General features: G+C 44.4%; 1 long non-coding RNA gene across 2 annotated transcripts in view; it reads right to left on the minus strand.

The window, feature by feature from the left end:
* Positions 1-1,440: 1,440 nt before the first annotated feature.
* The window catches only part of LOC114679441 (uncharacterized), a 50,429-nt gene continuing 32,892 nt past the window's right edge, over positions 1,441-18,977 (minus strand). For both annotated transcript variants that reach the window (XR_013395344.1, XR_003731294.2), the window contains one exon: positions 1,441-1,971. This is a non-coding gene — a long non-coding RNA (uncharacterized LOC114679441). The remainder of the gene's footprint in view (positions 1,972-18,977) is intronic.

Here is an 18,977-nt window from a genome sequence, read left to right on the forward strand (position 1 = left end):
CCTGTGGCAATGTCCCTTATGACCTGGTGTCAAAGGTCACACACCATCACTTCCTACACACTCCATTTGTTAGAAGTGAGGCACTAAGTCTGTCCCACATTTGAGGAAAGAGGAATTAGGCTCTATCTTTTGAAAGGAGCAGTGTCAAAAAAACCACCACAGTGGCTAACAGTTTTTGAACATTTACAATAATGGCTGATATTATGCTAAACGTTTTATATGCATTGTCTTAATGATGTCTCACAACAACCCGTGAAGTGGGTACTGTTCTTATTTCCTTTATTGCAACTGAAGAAACCAAAGCCCTAAGGCATAAAGCACCTTGCCCAAACCCACTCTTTTGTTAAACAGCCGAGCTGAGATTTGAACACAGGGAGGCTGACTCAGGAACTTAACCACTAGGCCATTGTTGAGCAGGTGGGGAGACTTTGGGGAGGGTCAGAGATGAGACAGAATGACAGGGCAGATGGAGGCACAGTGAGAAAGAGCTGACGCTCTGTGCCTCCTAGACAGTGTATGGACTGGGCTGGACTTAATGTGCAGTGGTCTGTCTTCAAAAGTGAGCATGATAAAGAATAAGTAAGAAAAAAAGGTTATTTTCCCAGGCTGAGGTCAGGTTACTGCTTTTCCCTCCTGCTTTTGGCTTTGATTTTGGGCTCTAGAATGTCAGGAAAGCATTTTCCAGAGAGCTATCCTCTACTCTTGTTTTCCCTCCTAGGAACATGGAAATCAACCTAAAAATCAAGTCTTTTTGGGGGGAAGGGATCTTGTTTCAACTTATCCCCATTTTATGGATAGGGAAAGGAGACCAAGAAAGTGAAAGTGGTAACTGCAGTAACTTAGAGGCAGAGCTAAGACTAGAGCCCAAATCCCCTACCCCTCAGCCCTGGAGAATGATGAGCTAGTGAGAAGGAGAGAAGAAGAGCAAACAGTGGGAGAGAGACCTGGACTCAACAGTCATCAATAAGTGAAGTCACAGGAATCAAAACAACATAACGTTGGTGTATGGATCAACAAACCAATCCATCAAACAGACCAGAAAGTCCAGAAACAGACTCATACTATCTAGTTAATTGATTTGTAAAAGTACCAAGATAACCAGTGATAGCCTTTTCAGCAAAAGATGCTGGGACAATTGGATATCCATAGGGGAAAAAAATAAACCTTGACCCCCTACCTCACACCACACACAAAAATGAAGATGGATCATTTGAAGATGGATCAAAAATGAAGATGGAATGTAAAAGCTAAAATGATAATGCTTCTAGAAGGGAACATGGGCAAAAATATTTTCACAACTTTGGGATGGGTAAAGACTACTTAGACAGGACAAAAATGCACTAACTATAAAATAAAAAAAATATGGACACGTTGGACTCCATCAAAATCAAAGATTCTGCTCTCCAAATGACATTCCTGAGAAAATGAAGAGGCAAGCTACAGGTGGGGAAGGAATATTTATTTACATATATCTGACAAATAATCCATATTTAGAGTCTATAAAGAACAACAAGAACTCAATAATAAGGCCAACAATCTTATTAAAAAATGTGCAAAGGTCCTAACAGATACTTCACAAAGGAAGATACATAAAGCATATGAAAAAGTGTGCAACATCATTGATAATCAGAGAAATACAAATTAACACCCACTGGAATAGTTAAAATTAATGTGCCCAACAACATCAAGTGTTGCAGAGGATGTGAGCAACTTTGTTGGCATGAGAGTAAAATGGTACGACCATTTTTGGAAACACTTGAGCATTTTCTTAGAAATATACACCAACCTCATTATGATGGTTAATACTTGTGGCAATTTGGCTGGGATCAGGGATGCCCAGAAGCTGATGAAACTATTTCTGGGTGCATCTGTGAGGGTGTTTCTGGAAGATATTAGCATTTGAGTCAGTGTACTGGGTAAAGAAGATCACCCTCTTCATTGTGGGTGGGCACCGTGTAGTTGGCTGAGGGCCTGGATGAAACAAAAAGATTGGAGAAGGGTGAATTCTCTCTTTCTCCTTGAGTAGGGGCATCTATTTTCTCCTGTCCTCAAGTATTGAAGCTCCTAGTTCTAAGCCTTTGAAATCTGGGACTTATACCAGTGGGCACCCCTCCCTGCCCACTCCCCCTTCCCAGGAATTCAGCCTTGGACTGGGAGTTACACCATTTGCTTTCCTGGTTCTCCAGCTTGCAGAGGCATATCATGGCACATCTCAGCCTCCATAACTGCATGAGCCAGCTCCTCTTGTACATCCATATATAATCCTGGAGAACCCTTACAAATACACACATGACTCAGCAATTTTACAGCTAGGTATTATTTACCCAAGACAAAAGAAACATATGCTTACAAAAAGACTTGTACAGACATATTCATGATAGCTAAAACTGAGAACAATTACCATTAACCAGAGGATGCATTAGCAAATTGTGATACATCCTTGCAATGGAATATTACTCAGAAACAAAAAGGAATAAACCGATGTATACTGATATATATAACATGTATGAATCTCATAGAAGTTTTGATGACTGAAAAAACTAGACACAAATATATTGAATGCTTTCATTTTATGCAGTACTAGAAAATACATAATTAACCTATAGTGATAGAAATCAGACAGTGGTTGCTGAGAGCATCAGTGGGGGTAGGGTGTGACTTTCAAAGGCACAAGAAGAAACTTTCAGGGGTATTAGAATATTCCATGTCTTCACTGGGGTGGTGGTTACATGAGTGTGTACATATGTCAAAATTCATCAAACTGTACATGTAAAATCTATGCATTTTATTGCATGTAAATTATACCTCAGTAAAAACATGTCTATAAAGAATTCATTATCAAATGCAACATTCCTCCTACATAGGCTGATGTATTGTTGTTGTCTTGATTTCAACACAAATCTAACTCATTGACTTAGAACAGGCTGTTAAGGGAGACAGGAGAGATGCTGATGGGGTCATGAATTTGATCCTAGTGAGTGGAGGCAATTTACATTGCTCTGTCTTGAAGAGCCTTGCATTTAGGTCCAGCCCTAGTATTGGGTGGTCACTCATGTGCTATGATTTTATTGTGACCAGAAGTCAACCCATTCCAAATTCCTTTGCATACTGGAGTCTGAAGTCAGGTGGGTGAAGCCCTGCCTTTTCACGGTCTTCTCTTCATGAAAGGAGTGGCAAGATGCTGAAACCCCACTTGGAGGTGTGAGTGAATGTATCAGAAGCTGTCCACCCAGGGCTGGCTACATAATTTGCAGGGCCCACTGCACAATAAACATGCAGGACTCTTGCATGTTTCACAATGAAATCATGAATTGCACGATGGTGTCAGCAGAATATTAAAACAAGCATGAGCCAAGGATATTGGGTACACTGGGCAAGGGTGGAGATACTCCACCAGTTTCAAAGCTGTTTTGAGTTGACCTCTGATGTGACCAGAAGGTGGACATAGGCATATGGCACAGGGAGAATCTTCCTTCTATGGACCTCATTCATGTGCATCCGGCTTCTTTGCACACACTGTGCCCTGTGCTCAGCCCTGGAAATAAGAGAAGCCATGGGTCCTGCTTTCTAGGAACTCATGGTCTCATAGGAGAGGGTCACACAGGAATATGACAAGCTTCAATATGTGGTAGAGGGCCCTCAGTGCCACCAGAGATGCACGGATGGTGTCATATCCAGATTGGGAGTAGCGGAGGCAGTCAGGGAAAGGCTCCTAGAAGAGGTGGTATTTGATTGGTCATTCGAAGGCTGATCCAACTGGCTATGAGGAGTGAGGGCAAGGCATTCCTGGGGGGGAGAGAGAGAGAGCAGAGTTGGAGTGATGGGAGAGCCCCGAGTGGGTGTGGGATGTGGAGGAAATGTTGCTGTAGCTAGGGTGCAGGCAGTGTGTCTGGGAATCAAAGGCTCTGTCTCTCCCTGTGGAAGCAAAGAGAGCCAGACTCCCCTCTACCTGGACCACAGTGATGAGGCTGCAGAAAGAGGCTGTGCTTTGTTGTTTGGCCACTCCCACCTGGGATGGGGCGGGGGGGTGGGGGGGTGAGGAGACTGATGTGAGAGTGTGGGGACATTTAGGTATTATTCTTGGAGGCTGTGGGGCTACTGAATGGTGGAGAGTGGCCAGTACTGGAGGCACCAGCAATGGTATTCTGGCTGGACAGTATCTGGACATGCATGACTTTTATCTCCGCCCTTTGCTGGTCAGCCTCCCTGGCCTTCCTACCAATTCTATGAGCTCTCCAATGTCCTCCTAGTAGATTATTTCTGGCTTAAGTTAGCCATGGTCACTTTCTGTTGCTGGCAACCAAGAACCCTGATGCAGGATGGTCAGCTGGAGCCAAATGATGAGAGACTTTAATGCTGGCATAAGGAGCCATGGGAGGTGCATGCAGACAATGGGGAGCCATGGGAGGTGCATGAGTGAAGCAGAGCCTTGATCCACAGATCCAGGAAGAGTCATTGTAGAATGAAATGGGGAGGAACAAGACTGTGGGGGGGGGGGTTGGCAGGCGAGCTGAACCAAGGCAGTCACAGTGACAAAGGAAGAAATGGCACTGAGACAAGGGGCTCAGGATTGACAAGATTTCACAATGGGCTGGATGTGGCAGGACAGCAGGGATGACTTTTTGCAGAGAATACACATTATGGCCTGTTTCGTCTCTGGTCTTCTGAATAACTGGCTCATCTGTTTCAACTATGGATTTGGGGGAGGTTATAGACCAGAGGTCTCCAACCCCTGGGCCATGGACTGGCACAGATCTGTGGCCTGTTAGGAACGAGGCTGCACAGCAGGAGGTGAGTGGCAGGCCAGTGAGCATTACCACCTGTGCTCTACCTCCCGTCAGATCAGCAGCAGCATTTGATTCTCACAGGAGCGCGAACCCTATCGTGAACTGCACAGGCAAGGGATCTAGGCTGCGTGCTCCTTACGCCTGATGACGTGAAGTGGGCCAGTTTCATCCTGAAACCATTCCCCACCAACTCCTGTCCATGGAAAAATTGTCTTCCACAAAACTAGTCCCTGGTGCTGAAAAGGTTGGGGACTGCTGTTCTAGACCAAGGGGTGTTGGCCTGCCTCTCCAGCCTCAGCTGGGAGGTGACTTCCCCTCAGAGCTGTGCTCTGGAATGAGCAGACAGGAGGGCTTAGGAGCGATTAGCTTCTAAGGGGAGGGAAGAGAGTGACCCTTACTTCCTCTTTAATAACATATGTCAGTAGGTAACGTTTTCAATATGTCACCGTATTTGCAGCTCTGGTCAGCAGGTCGCTATCATTTTTGAGCAATAAACAAAAGACTGCTTTTAATTACTTCTGTGAAATTGCTTGACCCACGCATGATTAAATATTCATTATGTAGAACGAGACATTTTCTTTGTATATAGATCCATATTAAATTTAGCTGGCAACGCACTGACCGAACAGCACTAATAAATTTCTGATAATGGGCTGCAGCTTTTCCTGATCGCTCCATCTCTTCCCTCTCAGTCCCTCTCTAGGTCCCTGTCGCTGTCCTGGCCTGGCTATCTCTGTTCCTTCCTTTTGGAAATTGAGGTGAATCTAGTCCTGGCCTAGCTATCTATGTTACCTTTTTAGGAAATTGAAGTGAAACTTACACAACATACAATTAACCATTTTAATATGTACATTTAGTGCATTTACAATGTTGTGCAACCACTACCTCTTCCTAGTTTCAAAACTTTTTCATCACCCCAGCAGAACACTCCATACCCATTAAGTAACCGCTCCCCAATTCTTCCTCCTCCCATCTCCTGGCAATCACTAATCTGTTTTCCGTCTCTACAGATTTGCTTATTCAAGATATTTCATATAAAAGAAAACAGCAGGGCATGGTGGCTCACACCTGTAATCCCAGCACTTTGAGAGGCTGAGGCAGGTGGATAACCTGAGGCCAGGAGTTCAAGACCAGCCTGGCCAACATGGTGAAACCCCATCTCTACTAAAAACACAAAAAAGTAGCCCGGTGTGGTGGTGGGTGACTGTAATCCCAGCTACCTGGGAGACTGAGGCACGAGAATTGCTTGAACCTGAGAGGCAGAGGTTAAAATGAGCTGGGATTGCCCCACTGCACTTTAGAGCAAGACTGTCTCAATTTAAAAAAAAAAGAAAAATCATACAATATGTGATCTTTTGTATCACATGTAGCATAATGTTTTGGGTGTTAATCCATGTTGTAGCATGTATCAGTACTTAATTCCTTCTTATGGCTGAGTAATATTCCATTGTATGGATATACCAATATTTGATTATCCACTCATCAGTTGATAGATCCTTGAATTGTTTCCACCTTTTGGCTATTATGAATTATGCTTCTATGAACATTCGTGTACCAGTTCCTATGTGGACATACGTTTTCGTTTCTCTTGGGTATGTACCCTAGAAGAGGAATTGCTGAGTCATGTGGTAATTCTATGTTTAGCACTTTGAGGAACCACTATACTATTTTCTGCAGCTGCTGCACCATTTTATATTCCCACAAGCCATGTTATGAGGGTCCCTATTTTTCCATACCTTCACCAACACTTGTTATTTTCCATTAAAAAAAATTGTTGGCTGGGTGTGGTGGCTCACGCTTGTAATTCCAACACTTTGGGAGGCTTAGGTGCGCAGATTACTTGAGCCCAGGAGTTTGAGACCAGCCTAGGGAACATGACAAAACCCTGTCTCTACAAAAAATAGAAAAATTAGCTGGGTGTGGTGGCGTGCACCCGTAGTCCCAACTACCAGAGAGGTGGAGTTGGGAGGACTGCTTGAGCCGGAGAGGTCGAGACTGCAGTAAGCCATGATTGCACCACTTCATTCCAGCCTGGGTGACAGAGTGAGACACTGTCTCAAAAAACAAACAAACAAACAAACAAAAAAATCATAGCCATTCTGTTGGGTGTTAAGTGACATTTCATCGTGGTTTTGATTTGCATTTCTATAATAACTAATGATGTTGAAATTTTTTCTTCCTTTTTTTTGGAGACAGTCTTACTCTATTACCCAGGCTGGAGTGCAGTGGTGTGATCTTGGCTCATCGCAACCTCTGCCTCCCAAGTTTAAGTGATTCTCCTGCTTCAGCCTCCCGAGTAGCTGGAATTACAGACGGCACCACCATACCTGGCTAATTTTTGTATTTTTAGTAGAGATGGGGCTTCATCATGTTGGCCAGGCTGATCTTGAACTCCTGAACTCAAGTAATCTGCCCACTTTAGCTTCCCAAAGTGCTGGGATTACAGGTGTGAGCCACCATGCCTGGCCAAGAATTTTTTCAAGCACTTTTTGGTCACTCATGTATCTTTTTTGGAGAAATGTCTATTTGAATCATTTGCCTTTTAAAAATTGGGTTGTCTTTTCATTGTTGTAAGAGTTCTTTATATATTCTGAATACTAGATCTTTATCAGATATACAATTTGCAAATATTTTCTCCCATTCTGTATAGTGCCTTTTCACATTCTTGTTACTGTCTTTTGGTGCACAAAAAATTTTAACTTTTATGAAGTCAAATTTACCAATTTTTATTTTGTTGTTCATGTGTTGGGTGTAAAATCTAAGATTCCATTGCCAAATCCAAGGTCATAAAGATTTACCCCTATGTTTCCCCTAATAGTTTTATAAAGCTTTAACTCTTTCATTTAGGTCATTGATCTATTTGAGTTACATTTTGAGTATGGAGTGAGGTAAGGGTTCAACTTCACTGTTTTGAGTGTGGTTATCCAGTTGTTCCAGCACCATTTGTTGAAGAGACTCTTTGTTCTTTAGTTGGAGACATTCTTTCCCCACTGAATAGTCTTGGCACCCTTATTGAAAATTCTGCCATCTTTGTCTCATTCAACTTCCCTGTCTCCGTCTTTCTCACTTTTTGCAGACTTACACTTACATCCACATTCCTTACCTGTTGTCTTGTGATTGTAGCATTCCACAGGGAAGGGAAATGATGGAGTTTGGGGGAGGCCTGGGGAAGTACTCAGTCAAAGGAGGGATGCTATGGAAGGAGTGAGGCTGGCATCAGTTGCCAGCCAAGTGCTTTGGCATAGAGTGGCAGAGGGGGCTCAGGGCTGGCATGGGAGTAAGAGTAGGACTGATCTTTCCTTTTAACACCAGATCGGGGCTATTGTAAATATCTGAGCAATATTTCATTACACTCGGAGTCCACATCTTGATTTTCCATTTCCATTAGACCTTGTGGAAAATTAACTGTATTAAATTAATATATGATTCAAATTTTTTGAGTTTCTTTTTTCTCATTCCCTCTATTTCCCCTCTCTTAACTAATTCATTATTCCATGGTGACCACATAGCATTTGGGGCAGCTGAACTGGAATTCATTTTAATCCAGACCAGGTATACTATTTACTGGCTTAGCTAGGGGCAAGTAACACCAACTTTCTGGGATTCAGTTTTCTCATTTGCAAAATGAGGAATGAATGTGAAAGTATTGTACAAACTGCAGCACAAGGAGTTATTTTTATAATAATTATATTACAAGTTATTTATTATCGTTTTAAAGGCGCAGGGGTGGAGAACTCAGAGCTGCAGGAAATCACAGGGACTTTTTCGTCAGTGATCTAGAATGCCGCAGAGCAGTGATGTGGATATGACCTGAAGCTGAGACCCTCATCACCATTCAGGCCCTAGGAGCTCTGTGCCTGTGCAACCTCTGACTTCCTTTATGGTCAAAGGGCTCTCAAGATTATCAAGTTCTACCTGCGTATTTTACAGGGGAGGAAACTAAGGCCCGTGGAAGGGATTGTCTAGGGTCCCACAAGCATCAGTGATGAAGCCCACCTTCCCATCCAGAGGCCTGACTCCCAGTTCGGGGCCCCCTTCTTCCTCTTTAGACATGCTGTGTCTGCACTGCTTATTGCTTATTCTTAGCATCACCTTCCTGGGAAGCTGGTATCTCCCAGGGTACAGAAAAGAGATGGGGCCACTGTGGGCCCAGTGAACTCAATAAGAGCCCAAAGGCTACCCACCCCCTGCCAAACTCCAATTATAGCTGGAGGGGAGTTACTTTAGTGGGAGCATGCTTGGGGCCTAGGGTATGTGTTCTTTTTTCTTGAAGACAGAGTTTCACTCTGTCACCTAGGCTGGAATCCAGTGGCATGATCTTGGCTCACTGCAACCTCTGCCTAACGGGTTCAAGAGATTCTTGTGTCTCAGCCACTTGAGTAGCTGGGATTACAGGCATGCATCACCACGCCTGGCTAATTTTTGTATTTTTAGTAGAGACATGGTTTTGCCATGTTGGGCAGGCTTGTCTCGACCTCCTGGCCTCGAGTGATCCGCACGCCTCAGCCTTCCAAAGTGCTGGGATTATGGGTGTGAGCCACTGCACCCAGCCAGGTATGTGTTTTTTAATAAAATATTCCAGGCATGACAAACCATGTACCCACCACCAAGCTTAAGAAGCAAATAGGAAAAAATGAGCTTGGCAAAGTTGCAGTTTACAAAATCAATACACAAAAATTAGTTGCATTTCTATACACTAATAATAAACCATCTTAAAAACATTAAGAAATTACAATAACATAAAAAATACAGTGATGAGACACATAATGACATTTTGGTCAACAATGGATTGCTTATGTGATGGTGGTCCTATAAAATGATGACACTGTATTTTTCCTGTGTCTTTTCCATGTGTAGTTATGTTTAGGTACACAAATATTTACTAGTGTTACCGTCAACTATAGCATTTAGTACAGTAACACGCTGTACAGGTTTGTAGCCTAGTAGCAACAGGCTATACCGTATAGCCTAGCTGCATAGTAGACTATACCATCTAGGTTTGTGTGAGTACACTCAGTGATGTTTGCACAATGACAAAATTGCCTGATGACACATTTCTCAGAACATAGCTCCATCATTAAGAGACGTATGTCTGTACTTAGGAGTAAACTTAACCAAGGAAGTGAAACACTGATACACTAAAAACTCCAAGATGTTGCAGAAAGAAATCAAAGAAGACATAAATAAATGGAAAGACATCATGTGTTCATGGACTGGAAGACTTAATGTTGTTAAGATGTCAATACCTCCAAAAGTGATCTACAGACTCAATGTAATCCCTACCAGAATTCCAATGACTTTTTTTTTTTTGCAGAAATAGAAAAGTCCATGCTAAAATGGAATCTCAAGGGACTCCTGATCGGCAAAGCAATCTTAAAAAAGAACATTGCTAACCAAGAATATGTTAAATATATCATTACATTTTGAAAAAGAAGAACAAAGGTGGAATTCTCACATTTCCTGATGTAAAAACTTAATACAAAGCTATAGTAACTGGGTCAGTGTGGCACTGGCAAAAAGACAAACATACAGACCATTGGAATAGAAGGGTGAGCCCAGAAACAAACCTTCACATATACAGTCAAATGATTTTTGGCAAGGGTTCCAAAACCATTCAATAGGGGAAGAACAGTCTTTTCAACAAATAGCACTGGGAAAACTGGATATCCACATGCAAAAAAAGATGACATTGGACCCTTGCCTTACACCATATACAAAAATTAATTCAAAATGGATCAAAGACATAAATGTAAGAGCCAATATAAAAGTCTTGGAAGAAGATATAGGGAAAATCTTCAAGACATTGGATTTGGCAGATTTCTTGGATATGACTCCAAAAGCACAGGCAACGAAAGAAAAAAATGATAACGTGAACTTCATCAAACTTAAAAACTTTTCTGTATCAAAGGACACTATCAACAGAGGGAAAAGGCAACCCATGGAATGGGTTTGCAAATCACATTTCATATCTGCCAATTATATATCTGAGAAGGAACCAACATCTAGAATGCATAAATAACTCCTGCAACTCAACAATAACAGCAACAAAACAGCCCAATTAAAAAGTAGGACAAAGACTTGAATGGGTATTTCTCCAAAAAAGGTATACAACTGGCCAATAAACACGTAAAAAGATGCTCAATATTACTAATCATTAGGGAAATGGAAATCAAAACTACAATGAGATAATTTGTCATACCCAGTTGGATGGCTACTATAAAAAATCCCCAGAAAATAACAAGTGTTGGTGAGGAGAAAGATATGGAGAAATTTGAATCCTCACGTATTGCTGGTGAGAATGTATAATGGAGCAGCTGCTGTGGAAAAGAGTATGATGATTCTTCAAGAAATGAAACATAGAATTATCATATGTTCCTGCAATCCTATTTTGGGTATAAAACCAAAAGAAGTAAAAGCATGATCTCAAACAGACATTTGTACATCTATGTTCACAGGAGCACTATTTACAATGTTCCTATGAACCATTTTTGTTGCTGTTGTTGTTGTTTGTTTTTTGAGATGGAGTCTCGCTCTGTCGCCCAGGCTGGAGTGCAGTGGCGCGATCTTGGTTCACAGCAACCTCTGCCTCCCGGGTTCAAGCTATTCTCCTGCCTCAGCCTCTTGAGTAGCTGGGATTGCAGGTGCCCACCACCACACCCAGCTAATTTTTGTATTTTTAGTAGAAACGGGGTTTCACCATGTCAGTCAGGCTGGTCTTGAACTCCTGACCTTGTGATCCACCTGCCTCAGCTGAACCATTTGGTTTTACAACCAAAATGTGGAAGCAACCCAACTGTCTACTGATGGATGAGTAAACAAAATATGGTGTATCCATACAATGGAATCTTATTCAGCTTGAAAATAGAGGGAAATCCTGACACATGCTACAACATAGATGAATCTTGAAGACATTATGCTAAGTGAAGTAAGCCAGTCACTAAAGGACAAATATCATGATTCCGCCTATGTGATGTACTTAGAACAGTCAAATTCACAGCAGCAGAAAGTAGCATGGTGGTTGCCAAGGGATGGAGGTGGGGTAATGGGGAATTATTGCTTGATGAGTAGAGAGTTTCTGTTCTACAAGATGAAAAGAATTCTGCAGATGGCTGGTGACGAAGGTTGCACAACAATGCGATACACTTAATTCCACTGAACTGTACACTTAAAAATGGTTAAATAATAAATTTTATGTTATGCATATTTTACCACAATTTAAAAAATGATAAAAGAAAGAAACAAGCAAGGGAGGAGTCCATTCTTGGATCATGGCGTCCTCTCTACAGTATTCTTCAGGAGCTCATGGACATGAGGGTTGGCTATGACAGTAGTGATTGCTAGGAAAACTGAGTCTGGAGGCTCCTGCAGAAGGGATCAAAGGCTTTTGAGAAGGTGTTGCTTCCCCTGGCAATCCCAGGGAGATGTAGGTTCTGTTGGCCCTCCCTGGCCCCAACTCTAACCTCTCAGCAGAGTTCGCTAAGGCTTGGCTAGACTGTAATTCCTATTCTTGTGTCCCCATGACAAGCTTTTTGGAGTCTTCCTACCCTCAGAGGATTATAGGAAGATATGTGGAGAGGGTCTCGGTTTCTTGCCACCCACAGCATGCAGACCAGAAGAATAGTGAGAGGAATCAGGGTGGGAGACGTGTGTGTGTGTGTGTGTGTGTGCGCGCGCGTGTGTGTGTGTGTCAGAGAGAGAGAGACAGCGTGCGGTGGGTGGGGGGTGGGAGGGAGAGAGAGAGAGAGAATTCAGAGGATTTGGGAGACCATCCCAACTCCTGTGAGCCCATAGAGATTTCTGGATCTTTCTTCTGTCCTATCCTATGGGGTTAGGTCTTGAGTGAATTTAAGGGACATAGCTGCAGGCCTTGTAAATTTGGAAGTGGTTGGTGAGTGGATACACATCTCTGGATTATTCCTTCCCAAGACAGGAAGACAGGGACCACAGCTGTGTTTTCCTGTACAGCAGGCACTAGCCACATGTGGCTGCTGAGCATATGGAATATGGCTAGTGAGACTGACGAACTCAATTTTCAACTTATCTAACTTTAATATATGTTTACAAACTAATAGCCCAGTTACTGGAAAACTTTTAAACACGTTTGAAACAATTTGTGTATGTGAGTTTGCTCCCTCATCAAGAAGTATCCTCTTGGTCCAAATACAGATCAAGTATTTCCAGTGAGAATGTAGTATCTGAACTGAGATGTGCCGAAAGTGTCAAATATACATCAAATTTGGAAGATTCAGTATGAAAAAGAGTGTGAAATATCTCGATAAGTTTTTATATTGATGATATGTTGACATGATCATATTTTGAATGTATTGGATTAAGCAAACTATTGTTAATATTGATTTCACCCATTAAATTTTTTTTTAAAGCAACTAGGCTGGGTGCAGTGGCACATGCCTGTAACCCCAGCACTTTGGGAGGCTGAGGTGAGCAGATCACTTGAGCCCAGAGGTTTGAGACCTGCCTGGGAAACATGGTGAAACCCCATCTCTACTAAAAATACAAAAAATTAGCCAGATGTGGTGGCATGTTCCTGTAGTCCCAGCTATGCAGGAGGCTGAGGTCGGAGAATCACCTGAGCCCAGGAAGTCCAGGCTGCAGCGAGTCATGGTTGCCCCACTGCACTCCAGCCTGGGTGAAGGGAGTGAGACCTTATCTCAATAAATAAATAAATAGGCAGCTATTAGAAAACTTAAAATTACATGTGTGGCTCACATTATGTTTCTTTTGGATTATGTTGGACTAGAGTGTCCCAGGGAAGCTCAGGCTCAGATCAGTTGGGAAACTTGCCTAGCTAATAAATGGCAGAACCAAAATTTCAACCTAGTTTTCCAAAGCTGTAATGCTTTCTTTTTTGGTTAATTGGAAAACAGTGGGTTTGATCGAGGACCTCTAACAAGACCCATCTGGGAAGGAGGCATTAGTTCTCACCCTGGGCTCTGTGACCAAGGCACTGCTCCAGGAAAGAGGCCTGAGAGAGGCTGGTGGGCAGGGCCAGAGCTCCCCCACCCCTTGTCCCTTGCCTACCATCACCAACCAATGCCATCAGAGAGCTGTGCTTTTATCGTTTCTCTTATACGCGGGACCTGAGATTTCATTTGAGAATGCAGTTTCTACTTAAAATAAAAAAGATTGAAAATCATCTGTGAAGAGGGAAGCCTTTAGACTCAAACGGACTGTATACTTGTGAGTTGTTGGACTGTGAGCAAGTTAACTACTTGGGTCCTCAGTTTCATCATTTGTAAAATGGGTGTTGGTGGTAACTGTCCTGAGAGATCATGATGGTAATGAAATAATGAAGGATCTAATGCATGGCTCATAGCAGGTGTGCAATTAATGCAACTCCTCTCTCTTTTCCCCTCAAGACTGGCCCTGGACTCAGTTCTGACTCGTGTGTGTGTGTGTGTGTGTTTGTGTGTGTGTCCGTGTGTGTGTGTAAGTGGTGAACTTTCCGTAGGAGTTTCTTGCCTCATATTTTCCTTATTCCTGGACTGATTTGCTTTCAGTGGTAGTTTCATATTCATCTACAGACATGGAAGGACATGGCAGAATGAGATAAAATGGGGGATGAATGCTTCTAAATATTGCCTTTGTGATTGTATTCAATTACACGGGCTTTTTCTTTGCCCGTTTGATGAGAAAGGTGATGAGAAAGGTGATGAGAAAGGCAGGCCTGCAGGGGGCAGCACATGGCCAGTACTTCACTCACGAGGGACTGGCTCATGGGACTCCTGGCTTTGCAAGAAATCAGAGCCTTCCCAGGCATAGGGGAGCCTTGGGGATTTCTGGAAGGAGCCTCAGTTCTGGTGTTGAGATATTTATTATGCCCTGCAAGATACTGATGCTGGTGGAATTAGGTCCTTGGGCTTTTTGGTCTCCTGGCCTCTGTGGTCCAGTCAGCCTCTTCCCCTATCCCTCAAGGATCACTTCTACAGTCTCCTAACTTCAGGGCTGAGAGGGACTTAAATGGTGATCTAACCCTAACATATGTTACCAATACAGGAGGCAACCAACCTTGCAAGGTGGGGATGTGTGTGTCTCCCATCTTACAGGAGAGAAAACAGAGGCTCAGTGAGGTTAAATGACTCTCACCAGGTCTCACAAGTAAGAAGTGATGGATTAAAGCTCTTTTGTTTGAAGGCATCAGAAATGACTAGTCAGTTTAAGCAAAGGAGAGGAATATGGATCCTGGGGGATTTCACAGAATGGCAAGAAAATCAACTAATGTGGCCTCCATGGGTGGGGCCCAGGGTAGCTCAAGATTGGCAGCAACAGTCTGTGGCTCTTTCTGTCCTGAAACTGCTCTCAGGAATGAGCACCAGCCCCAGTCCAGCCCAGACCCGGTATCTCTCAGACCTAAATTCAGGTTGCCGGGATAGAGGTTCTAGATGGACCCACCTGGATCACTCAGCAGTGGTCAGAGGTCAGGGTTACTAGCATAGATTTGGAGGATTTGTTTTGAGTTCTGTAGTGAGGCCCTGACAGGAACACCACAGGTGTCAACACCTGGTCGATGTTAGTCTTCCAGTGCTCAGCCAGGGCCTCTGCTCTGTGGCACAGTCGTGCTCTCCAGTAGCTGCAGGCTAATCCCAGCTGTAAGGTCAGCCGAGGAAACGGAAGGTGCTATTTGCATTTTAATAAGGAATCCAAGAGACCAAAGGCCTCTGGGTCCTAAAAGACTGGTTTTCTCAAATGGTGCAAAGTCCAGGTATTGTAACTGATGGGGCACCAGGGGTAAGGAGCCCGCCCTGGTACTTCCCGTCACACCCACACAAGCGTGCCTCCAACTTCTAAAGTTCACCTGTTCTATCTTGCTGCCCCTTGTTCCCCAACTCCTTTCCATCTCCCTCTCCAAGGATTCAGTAATATGTTGTCTAGACACTACTGCTGCTGTTTCTCCTCCATTAATCCATTTTAATTGGAAAGTTATCATAATGCAAACTCTCTTTGGTATTATTTGCGGCTCTGCATTATTAGAACCTCACCAACTCGCTTTCCCAGCAAATTAAACTTGCTATGGAAGCAATGAGATCAGCTGCTCATATTAAATCAGGCCGCACGTTGTTAAGCGGGGCTGGGAATGGGGCTTCCTCAGCTGGGTGGGGCGCCATGGCTGGAGGCGTTTACAATGGCACCACTGTTTTTATGCTGGGGATTTGGCCTCTGTGCTTAGTTCTTCTCTTTTTTTGGCACTGTGTATTGGAAATCAGAGATGGAAAGAAAGGGGACAAAAAACCCTCTGGTGGTATTTGGCCTCTCACCCCAAACCCAGGACAAACAGCAATGATCAGAATGCACATGGCCCTAACCCCGGATGAATTACAAAGCATATTGCAGTAGTCCTAGGAGCCTTGTGAAGTAGCAATGATCAATCCCTGTGTATGCAGCTGGAAATTGAAGCTCAGAGAAGGTAACTGAACTTGCTCGGGGCTGCACAGGCAACACATAGTAGACACGGACTCTAAGCCAGGTCCTCTACGTCTAAAACCAGATGGCCCAAAGGGATGAAATGCCAACCAGAGTGAGCCGACTCTTTTTACACATCAGATCGTGGAACGAATTCATTTCTAGCTGATAGTATGGAAAGCAGTTAATAAATGACCAGGTTTCCTATTTGTGGATTATCACCACCTCAGCATCTAATTTTTCCCAGTCACCCACTCAGTAGAACAACATGGTTGACACTCTTGCCTGCCCACCCAACAGCCATTTCCCCCTACTGCCTTGCTACCGGAAACCTAATTTTGTTAAGGCAGAAACGTGCCCAATCTCGGAGGAAGACTCATGATTGGTCTAGTCCAGTCACAGGAGTCTGTTTCCTCTTGTCAGTGATTGGTCTAGAGGCAAACATGTGACTCAGTTCTGGCCAATTACACCTAAGGGAAAGACTGCCAGTGACTTCTGGGAAAAACTTTCTCTCTGATGGTGGCAGAGCAGGGAGGAACCTTTGCTTGAGTTTCTCTCGTCCAGTATGGGCACTATTTGTTGTAGTTAAAAAGTGCCCCAGTTCTTTGACCTTGCTTCCAAAGGCGGAGGCTATTTCTCGTCCTGCCGAGTGTGGGCGACACTGGAGACTGGCTTTGAATGAGGAGAATGCAACAGAGGTGAAAGTGTGTGGCATTCGAAGAAAGGCCGTAAAAGACATTGGTGTTTCAGCTTTGCTCTCGCGGCTGTCCGGCTCTGGGGGAAGCAAGCCATCACGTCATGAGGACACCCAAGTAGCCTACGGAGAGGCGCACCTAGGGAGGAGCTGAGGCCTCCTGCCAGCAAGCAGCCCTAGCCCGTCAGCTGTGTGAGTGAGCGAGCCTCTTTGGAAACGCATCCTCCCGTCCCAGTCCAGCCCTCAGATGGCTACAGCCCTGCTAGCGTCTTGACTGCCGCCTCATGAGGGACCTCAAGCCAGAACCACCAGCCACGTGGTGCCAGAATCCCTCATCTGCAGCAACCGTGTGGGATCATAACTGTTTATTGCCTTTTTAAGCCACTGAGTTCTGGGGTCATTTGTTACTCAGCAGTAGATGATTAATATGCTGTCATACAACTGTCTTGGAACCAGGAGGGGCAAGACTGAGGATAGAAGCTGCTATGGTGAAACTGGCAGAGAGATGGAATCTGGATTCCTGGTGATGTGAGCTAGTGAGCTGCCCAGCCAACCCTGGGTTGCCTGTTTTGGGACTTTTTGTTACATGAGCTGATAAGAACCCTTAATTCATTGTTAGTCTGGGGTTCCATTATTTGTAACCGGCTTTTTACTGTCTCAGCCTTGGGGGAATATGTGATCCTTCCAATCACATTTGGTGGCCAGCAGAGGTCACATGGTCTCCACCCACAGTCACATTGGGATAGAGAGGAGGGAGAGAGGGCCCTGCTAAAGGGCTTAAATGCACGTACATTTGCATGTTGAGATTTAATAGAGGCCTTCTGGAGACACAATGCCTCCTTCCAGGGAGGGCCTAATTGCAGAAAGTCGGGCACTGTGATGGGCCTGGGGGCTCTTGTGACCCTGGGTAGGCAATTGTCTGTGTGACAGTTGAAGTGATGGTATGTTAATAGCTTCTCGATGAAAGGCTCAATCTCAAGGGGTTCATGTTTCTCAGCAGCCAAGACAGCGGGTCTCTGCAGCAGGTGGTTCACAAACGGCATCCTATCAGCATGGCCCCAAAGTAACCGAAAGCTGTTCAGACTGTCTGGCTCTCCCCGATGCCCCCCACCTAGGTGAATTCCAAAGGAGGAGGAACCAATGGGTCTGTGATGGATATTACCCTTCCCCATTAACTCTACAAGTTAGTTTTCTTCTTTTTCTTTTTTTATTTTTTCTTTGTGACAGAGTCTCGCTCTGTCGCCCAGACTGGAGTGCAGTGGTGCGATCTTGGCTGACTGCAACCTCTGCCTCCTGGGTTCAAGCGATTCTCCTGCCGCAGCCTCCTGAGTAGCTGGGATTACAGACGTGTGCCACCATGCCTGGCTAATTTTTGTATTTTTAGTGGTTTTGCCATGTTGGCCAGGCTGGTCTTGAACTCCTGTCCTCATCTGATCCACCCTCCTTGGCCTCCCAAAGTGTTGGGATTACAGGCATGAGCCACCGCACCCAGCCTAATTTTCTTCTTGAAACTGCTCTTTCCTCACCTGCAGCATAGGCACAGTCACACCATGAAGGCAGCATGCGGAGTTCCTGGCAGAACTGCCAGAGGTTCAAGGTTCTCAAGAGGGTGTCCCAAACACACAGATCTAGGGAGGGATCTGTGACATCAAGTCTCTGGGGGAAGGGCCTGGGGTCAGCATTTTCCTATACACTCTCCAGGTTATCCCGGCCCACTTTGCCTGTTTGAGAGCCACTCAATGATCTTGTCTGTCCCCTAGGACAGCTGTCGCTGTAGGCAGGACAGTGAGAATGACCCACATGGGGAGCTAAGGAAGCGGAGGCACAGTCCTGCTGGCACCCGAGGGCAGGGTCGGGGCTGGAATCTGATTACCTGCCTCTTTTCACTGTCTGTAGTGACGTTTCTCACCCTCCTAGAAGGGGGCAGGAAAGAAGAGACCCCAGGAAACCCAGGATCAGGGAGTGTTTGCAACTGGGGGAAGCAGGAGCCCTCACTCATTCCATTCATGGCTGTCAGCTCCCGGCTGTCCCCTAGCCCATATTCCTGCTTCTGGGAATATCAATAGAAAATGAGAAGC

This window comes from Macaca mulatta, chromosome 7, assembly GCF_049350105.2.
Source record: "Macaca mulatta isolate MMU2019108-1 chromosome 7, T2T-MMU8v2.0, whole genome shotgun sequence".
In the NCBI taxonomy this organism is placed as follows: Eukaryota; Metazoa; Chordata; class Mammalia; order Primates; family Cercopithecidae; genus Macaca; species Macaca mulatta.